Source organism: Salarias fasciatus (assembly GCF_902148845.1).
Source record: "Salarias fasciatus chromosome 7 unlocalized genomic scaffold, fSalaFa1.1 super_scaffold_4, whole genome shotgun sequence".
NCBI classification, from domain to species: Eukaryota; Metazoa; Chordata; class Actinopteri; order Blenniiformes; family Blenniidae; genus Salarias; species Salarias fasciatus.
Window position 1 is genome coordinate 2168131 of NW_021941229.1, and position 8881 is coordinate 2177011.

At 51.7% G+C, this 8881-nt stretch overlaps 1 long non-coding RNA gene across 2 annotated transcripts; it reads right to left on the reverse strand.

Annotated features, from left to right (window-relative positions):
• Positions 1-7427: 7427 nt before the first annotated feature.
• Positions 7428-8594, reverse strand: LOC115382992 (uncharacterized). Of its 2 annotated transcripts, XR_003930611.1 has the most exons (4): positions 8379-8594; positions 8233-8302; positions 8034-8157; positions 7428-7645 (listed from the first exon to the last, which is right to left on the reverse strand). It is a non-coding gene; the product is annotated as an uncharacterized LOC115382992 (long non-coding RNA). The 2 variants fall into 2 exon arrangements; XR_003930610.1 differs by lacking the exon at positions 7428-7645 and having other exon boundaries at positions 7830-8157.
• Between the last annotated feature and the right edge of the window lie 287 nt (positions 8595-8881).

The following is an 8881-nucleotide window of genomic DNA, read 5'->3' on the forward strand; positions in this document are numbered from 1 at the left end:
TAGAAAAAAGTCAATGGGTAAAAAGCTTAACACCTGTACGAGACAGAATAACTTTTCCAGTAGGAAATACTGTGAGGCAGATTAATAATTAATAAGTTTGCCCTTCTGTGTTTTTGTGAATGTGTTATCCTTTATTATTGTTTATCTTTGTTACTGTTAGTGCATGTCGCGTGAGCGTGCACGTAGATGTTGTCCGTGTTGTGGCGTAACTGTTCAGTCTGTTGTTGGTTGTTGTACGGTGCTGATGGTTCCCTGCATGGACGGGCTGATCTGCCGTTCTGTGTCTGAGCCAGACACCACAACCCAACCCAATCCATGTGTGGCGAGATGAATCGGGTGAAAAGAAGCCAGACAACGCCACCTTGGGAATTGCACCCAAGGAAATAACTAAAAAGTAATGATTGGTGAGGACACTCAGGTTCGCGGCTTAAGAAGCAGGAGACGTGGGTTCTGGCCAACAGAAAATATCTTTATTAAATATCAAATTTCAAAAAAAACACATTCACTCTCTTTAAAAGACGGGGAAGAGGGGGGAGCCCAAACAGGAGCTGAGGCTTACCGGTGGGACACGGGTAGTAAGGGGAATGAAGGCCTCTGAAGGATCACCCCAGACACACGTGGACACTCTCACTCGCTGAAAATAAAGGTGAACACACTCAAACAAAAAGGGGTGCGCAGCACATCACACGGGAGGGAGACCCACCACCCAGGGACACCGATGCCGCCACCGTCGTGCTCAGCTTCTGAAAGGGAGGGAAGAAGACAAGGGGAGTTAAAAAGGGTTTTTCCCTCGCATTCATGCATTCAAACAAAAAACGAATTAACTGAATGAACTAAACACAAGTGGGAGGGCAGCCACAACTCACAAGTAAAATAAATAAATGCAAACCAGTAACTGCCACACCCCAAACAAAAACAAAGGTAAATGGAAAATAACAAAGAATGAACACACAATTAAATAAGGAAACAATAACCAAAAGAACAACAAAATATACCAACACCTAACCCAAATACACTTAATCAAAAGAAAAGATGATAAAGTAAGTGGATCGCTTCTGTGTATTCCTGGTGTCCCACAAGCGTGTAATCAGCTCGGTCAGGAAGCCAGCAGGTCGACAGGGGTGCAGCAACCTGCAGACGGCGGACTTCCAAGGAGCAGAGGCAGTCCAGGCGTATTTATGGGTGCCAACACTGGACTTCGAAGCCACACGGAAGGACAAAACAGCTGGCGGGCTCCACGGCAGATTAGCCGCTCCTAATAAGCAATAAAAAGGGCAGTCATACACCTGCATGAACCAGCTAAGAATATGAGGGTGTCTAGACTGCGTACCTGGCAAACAAACATTTAACTGACACGCCCAGTAGGAGAGGTGGGGAGTCTGCGACCTCCCTACAGCCACCTAAACACAAACAGCTGATTACTGCCAGCTGATCATGACAGTCGGGCTGTGCCTCCAGAGGGAGAGCTGTACTCACTCATCTAGCAGCAAGTTGACACCCAGATGAAGGAGGAATTGATCCCCAAACGCGGCCCAACAGGTAAGCACAACTCGCACGGCTCACACGGTTCACACCAGGAAGTGAGAAAGCCCAGGGGCGGGGTCTACTCCAGACTCAGCGGCAGAGGTTGCACCAGTGAGAATGGCCCTCTTTTATACACAGCTCCCCCTGGCGGGATTGGTTAATTATTACAAGCCAGGAGAGGGCCTCCTCCTGCTACAGTCTGCCCCTCCTTTAGAAATCGTCGCCCCGACGATTACCCCTTAGCTCTCAAGGGACCAGCTAATCCCATGGCCTAAAAACAGCGACCATGGCATTAGAGGCTGAGCGAGAAGGGCCTGCATCCCTTTGGGTAGGTTCCTGCACTGACCGTGGTAAGTGATGGACATTTGGATGCTGACCAGCAGTTGCCCTTGCCGTCCGTCGCACTGTTACCTCGCTGGAGACATCGGATTGTCTTGAGGGCCCGGCCTGCAAACGGGAGGGTGGACACTCGGCCATAGCAGAATCCAGCCCTGATGATGGTGAGAGCAACAACTGAGGAGTTGTCTGGGTTACTGCAGTTGTCTGAGCGGATCTTGTTCGGGGGACCTCCTGCTCAAGAAGAAACAAATCTCCGTCACATGAAGGTTCATCCTCAGACCCAGTCTGGCCATCGGGGGGTGAACCAACAGCCGGGGCACCATCTTGAGGAGCCGCCCCGACCACAGCTTTCAACAGGGTGCGGTTGACTTGGCGGACTTTGGTGGGATCATCCACAGGGGCAATGGTGTACACCGATCCCCCACCTGTTGGCGCTCTCACGACTCTGTACACCACAGGGCCCCATAGGTCTTGAATCTTATGGCGCCCCCTCGAACTGAAATCCCGTAACCGCACCAACTGGCCCTCCATCAGAGGCACATCTCGGACACGACAGTCGTAGTTTCTCTTTCTGCGCTCCGCCGCAACCCTTAATCGTTCCCGGGCCCCCTCGAATGCTACATGCAACCGGGCCTGGTGCTCCTGAATCCATTCATGTACATCACCACCAACAGGGTCTGGGACCCTCCCCAGCAAGAAGTCAACTGGTAACCTCGGCTCTTGTCCAAACATCAAATAGAATGGGGATTCACCAGTGGCCTGATGGGGGGTCGTGTTATAAGAATATAACACTTGTGGCAGACAGGAGTGCCAGTCTCTTTTTCGGGACACTGGCAACGTACGCAAAAGGTTGTGGAGGGTGCGATTAAAACGTTCGCACTGGCCATTACCAGCTGGGTGGTACGGTGTGGTGCGGGATTTCTCAATGCTGTACAGGCTACAAAGCTGCTGGATCAGAGAGCTTTCAAAGTTACGGCCCTGGTCCGAATGTATGCGGGCAGGAACACCAAACTTGAAAAACCATTCAGACGCCAGAACCTGGGCCACAGTCGAGGCCCGTTGGTCCCGAGTGGGCACGGCAAGGGTGTATTTACTGAAAACGTCTGTCATAACGAGGACATTCTCCAGTCCATTATGGCTAGGCTCCAACACAGTGTAGTCTATGGCCAAAATCTCATTTGGGCGAGATGCCAGCAAATGCCCCATGAAGGCCCGAGCAACTGGTTGGGAATCCTTGGCAACTTGACAACGTTCACAGGCCTGGCACCACTGAGCCACCGCTGAAGACATCCCCGGCCAATAACACCGCTGTCGCAACAGCTCCAGAGTCCTCTCCACACCTTGATGACCGTGCCCCTGATGAACCTGAGTAAGTACCTCTTCCCTTAAAGCAGCAGGCAACAGTAACTGAAGCACTGCTTCAGCCCCATCAGGGCGGAAGATCTCCCGGTAAAGGACCCCGTCTCTCTCAACCAACCGGTCCCACTGGCGAACCAATGCCAGAACAGGCGAAGATAGTTGCTTCCGCTCCTGAGCATTTGGTCGCTGCTTACGTCTCCAGAACACAAAAAATTCCTGGAGAACAGGGTCAGCTTGCTGGAGGGCCTGAATGTCAGATGTTGCATGGTGAGGCAGGGCTACAACCGCAGCCTGCATGGCTGCAGCAGACTCACCCCTCAAAGCTTGCTGTAGAGGCTCAGGCAGTGGTGTACCCGGGATCATGGCCTCCAAGGCCTGTGGTTCAGTTGGGTGCTGGCGAGACAAAGAATCTGCATTTTTATTACTTCTCCCAGATCGGTACTTTATCTCAAAGTCAAACGAGGCCAGCTGAGCAGCCCAACGCTGCTCAGTGGCACCAAGCTTAGCCGAGGACAGATGACTGAGGGGATTGTTATCTGTGTACACAATGCATTTGTGACCTAGCAGATACTCCCTAAACTTTTCAGTCATTGCCCACTTGAGCGCCAGGAACTCCAGTTTCATTGAGCTATAGTTCGACATGTTGCGCTCAGTGGGCTTCAGGCCTCGGCTGGCAAAAGCTATTGGCCGAACCTTCCCATTCTGCTCCTGCGAGAGCACAGCTCCAAGGCCACCAAAGCTGGCATCCACTTCCAGGATGAACGGCAAAGAAAAGTCGGCATATGCCAGCACGGGTGCAGAAGTTAGCTTAGCCTTTAGTGCCTCAAAGCTGCGATGACATTCGTCTGACCATTTCTCAGGAACCTCCCGCTCAGTCGGCTTACCTTTCTTGCCCCCCAATTCAGCAACCAGCCGGTGCAGGGGTGCCGCCAACTTTGCGAAACCCTCAACAAAGCGGCGATAATAGCTGGCAAAACCAAGGAATGACCGCAGCTCTGAAATATTTGTAGGAGGCGGCCACTTAGCAACAACCTCCACCTTGCTGGGATCTGTAGACACCCCCTTATCAGAGACTATGTGGCCCAAATACAGCACCTCCCGCTGGAAAAACGCACATTTGGTTAATTTTGCCTTGAGGCCTTGCTGTTGAAGTCGCCCAAGCACCACCTCCAGCCGCTGCAGATGTTGGTCAACGGTGGAGGAGAAAACCACAATGTCATCAAGGTAGAGAAGCAATGACTGGCACTGCTGGTCTCCAAACAGCCGCTGCATCAGTCGTTGGAATGTGCTGGGAGCATTACACAGTCCAAAGGGCATGCGGTTCCATTCAAACAGACCAAAAGGAGTGCAGAATGCCGTCTTGGGCCGATCGGCCTCCGAAACTGGGACCTGGTTGTACCCACTGGCCAAATCTAGAGTCGAAAACCAGCGGGCACCTGTTAGAGCATCCAACGACTCCTCGATGCGTGGAAGGGGAAAAGCATCTTTTCTTGTCTTGCTGTTCAACTGCCTGTAATCAACGCACATACGCAGACTGCCGTCCTTCTTCTTAACCAACACGATTGGGGAACCGTAAGGGCTACTGCTTTCTCTGATCACCTGTGCCTGAAGCAGCTGGTTAATATGTTCTTTAACCACCTCATACTCCGATGGTGGGATGCGCCTGTAACGCTGTCTGACAGGGACATCGTCCACCAGGGGAATGTCATGGGCTATCAGGTCAGTGCAGCCCAGGTCACCATCGTGGGTAGAAAAGACAGACTCATATCTCTGAAGAAGAGACTTCACCTTGTCTTGCTCAACTGTGGGGAGTGCGGACAAGTCCAGGGAATCTATTTGTTCCCTCACTGAAGGAGGGACTGTCTGGGATGCCACAGTGGCTACACCAGATGGGACCTCAGTGATTCCTGCAGGCAAACTGACAACACTGACCTCTTCCAAAGTGCCCACCACAGTGCGTGGGTACAACCGTGTGGCAACGGAACCAACATTTACAACAGGAATGTAGGCCGTGCCCCTTACTACCCTGACCAAAGACGGCGAAACCAGTAATCCAGCAGGTAGGCCAGAGTCCAAGGGCTCAAACAACACACTGTTACCCGAGTAGCACTCTGAACAGGTTGCCGCAACTATCTTCAATGTGCCACCAGGGATACGACAAGCTTTGTTGCCTCGAACCTTTACCCTACCAGCAGCATCCCTGTGCACCTGCTCCTTGGCCTGACAACACTTTTGTAATGCCTGCACGACTGGCTCTGGAGCCCCAGCTACTGAGGGTAAATCAAAGAAATCGGACCCATGATGGCGAAAGAGCTCCTTGTAACACTTGCGAATGATGTTCATCCCCAAGACACCAGGGACCTGAGAGGACTGACCTCCAGGAGGGTCCTTGACCACCAACACCCCACATCGTGCCATGAATTTACCACAGAGCTTCACGTCCAGCTCCAGGTAGCCGATATAGGGAATGGCTAACCCATTAGCTGCTCTGAGCTGCAACCAATGGCACGATTGGAGTCTCTCCCGACCCCAGGGCTCAAAATGCTGGAGAAAGAAGCTCTCCGTGACAGTAGAAACCATGGACCCAGTATCAACAAGGCACGGAACCTCGACTTCCCCCATGCACACATTCACCTGTGGACAAGATGACATAAGCTGACAAGTTTCTTCTCCCTCATCAGAAACAGCTCTGGAGCCAGTGTCCGCCCCGCCCAAACTGTGGCTCTGCAATTCGGCGGGCGCTAGTTTTCCGACTCCTGAGCAGGACGCCTTCTGGCCATTTGAGGTGCAGGAGAAGAGGACCGGGTACGAGGGACACGCACACCATCACAATCACTTGCATAGTGACCCGGCTGCTGGCAGCGTCTGCATATAATGGGACCCCGACGAGGTGGAGGACGATGCGGCTGGGTGTTCTGTACTGCAGCAAGGCTTTGAGTGAGGGCATTTAACTGCTCTTGCTGGAGCCTCAACATCTCCCTTATTTCCTGAAGCTCAGACACTGGGGGCGGGGTAGCTACACCATGAGAATTGCCATGCACCCCATACTGCAGACCAAGCACCGAGGGAACAGAGTAACTTCGACCCCGAGCTCCCCCGGGCAAACCCTCACATTCCCAGCGGATCGCCTCCCTCCTCACCTCAAGCAGGGAGGCCGTAGGCTGTCGACGCACCAGCTGTTTTAACTCGCGACGGAGGGCACCGTCCATCACATGTTCCACAAACTGGTCCCGCAGCAGAACCTCAGAATTTGGTACTCCCCCATCAGGTGCACATGCTTTCACCGACGCCATCAGGCTCATCAAGGCGAGGGAGAACCCCTGGAGCGTTTCCCCTTCCTGTTGCCGCCGTGAGAAAAATGCCTCCTGCAGGGCTACATAGGACTCAGAGCAACCATACAGTTCCTGTAAAATAGCGAAAATCTTGTCTGGATCATCCCTCTCTGCGCTGGGGCGGTACTTTATTTCCTCCCTTGCCTCTCCTTCAAGGTGATCAAATACAAAAAATGCCTGATCGGATGGGGATAAATGGCGTGCCCTCATGCAGGCTTGGACTTCCTCAATCCACTCATTTAACGCCATTCCTGACCTTCCCCTGAAACTGGGGCATTTTCTGTCTCGAGGTACGAAAACTAATCTTTCTGTGATAGGGGCACTAGAAATGGAGGGGGGAGGAGCTGGTGCCAACCCAGAGTGAGAGGCAGAGCTAGGACCAGGCGCAGCTGCAGCCTGTTCCCGTCGCAACCTCTCATTGTCTGCTCTTAACTGTGAAACCAACTCCCTCAATTCTTGCAGTTCTTCCCCCATAACTACACCCTAACTGACTCACCGGAACCCGGCAGCTGTTTTGTCCTTAAAGAAGCGAAAAAAAGAGAACAGTAAATTCCAAACAAAGATATACACACAAAATATGGAAGATGAAACAAAGAGAAAAAAAACAAAAAGACCAGAACACACGTCTCTGCTAACCAAAAGCGGTCCTGCCGACAACGCCAAGTTTGTGGCGAGATGAATCGGGTGAAAAGAAGCCAGACAACGCCACCTTGGGAATTGCACCCAAGGAAATAACTAAAAAGTAATGATTGGTGAGGACACTCAGGTTCGCGGCTTAAGAAGCAGGAGACGTGGGTTCTGGCCAACAGAAAATATCTTTATTAAATATCAAATTTCAAAAAAAACACATTCACTCTCTTTAAAAGACGGGGAAGAGGGGGGAGCCCAAACAGGAGCTGAGGCTTACCGGTGGGACACGGGTAGTAAGGGGAATGAAGGCCTCTGAAGGATCACCCCAGACACACGTGGACACTCTCACTCGCTGAAAATAAAGGTGAACACACTCAAACAAAAAGGGGTGCGCAGCACATCACACGGGAGGGAGACCCACCACCCAGGGACACCGATGCCGCCACCGTCGTGCTCAGCTTCTGAAAGGGAGGGAAGAAGACAAGGGGAGTTAAAAAGGGTTTTTCCCTCGCATTCATGCATTCAAACAAAAAACGAATTAACTGAATGAACTAAACACAAGTGGGAGGGCAGCCACAACTCACAAGTAAAATAAATAAATGCAAACCAGTAACTGCCACACCCCAAACAAAAACAAAGGTAAATGGAAAATAACAAAGAATGAACACACAATTAAATAAGGAAACAATAACCAAAAGAACAACAAAATATACCAACACCTAACCCAAATACACTTAATCAAAAGAAAAGATGATAAAGTAAGTGGATCGCTTCTGTGTATTCCTGGTGTCCCACAAGCGTGTAATCAGCTCGGTCAGGAAGCCAGCAGGTCGACAGGGGTGCAGCAACCTGCAGACGGCGGACTTCCAAGGAGCAGAGGCAGTCCAGGCGTATTTATGGGTGCCAACACTGGACTTCGAAGCCACACGGAAGGACAAAACAGCTGGCGGGCTCCACGGCAGATTAGCCGCTCCTAATAAGCAATAAAAAGGGCAGTCATACACCTGCATGAACCAGCTAAGAATATGAGGGTGTCTAGACTGCGTACCTGGCAAACAAACATTTAACTGACACGCCCAGTAGGAGAGGTGGGGAGTCTGCGACCTCCCTACAGCCACCTAAACACAAACAGCTGATTACTGCCAGCTGATCATGACAGTCGGGCTGTGCCTCCAGAGGGAGAGCTGTACTCACTCATCTAGCAGCAAGTTGACACCCAGATGAAGGAGGAATTGATCCCCAAACGCGGCCCAACAGGTAAGCACAACTCGCACGGCTCACACGGTTCACACCAGGAAGTGAGAAAGCCCAGGGGCGGGGTCTACTCCAGACTCAGCGGCAGAGGCTGCACCAGTGAGAATGGCCCTCTTTTATACACAGCTCCCCCTGGCGGGATTGGTTAATTATTACAAGCCAGGAGAGGGCCTCCTCCTGCTACACATGGACGCCGTTGTAAAAGCCTGTTTTTGCCTTGTTTTTCTACCGAAGTAGATAAAGTGTTTGGAAAAGACGATCCTTGTTGTGCTCACTGCGTCAAACCCACGCACGGCCGGAAGAGGCCACAACACTCCAAGAACCCACAGCACAACAACTGGTGTCAGAAGTGGGATATAAATAGACTTTTCGACCGTGAAGACGTCCACCTGACGGAGAAGACAGCTATCAGAGACGCCGGCGGAGGCTAACGATGCTAGCAC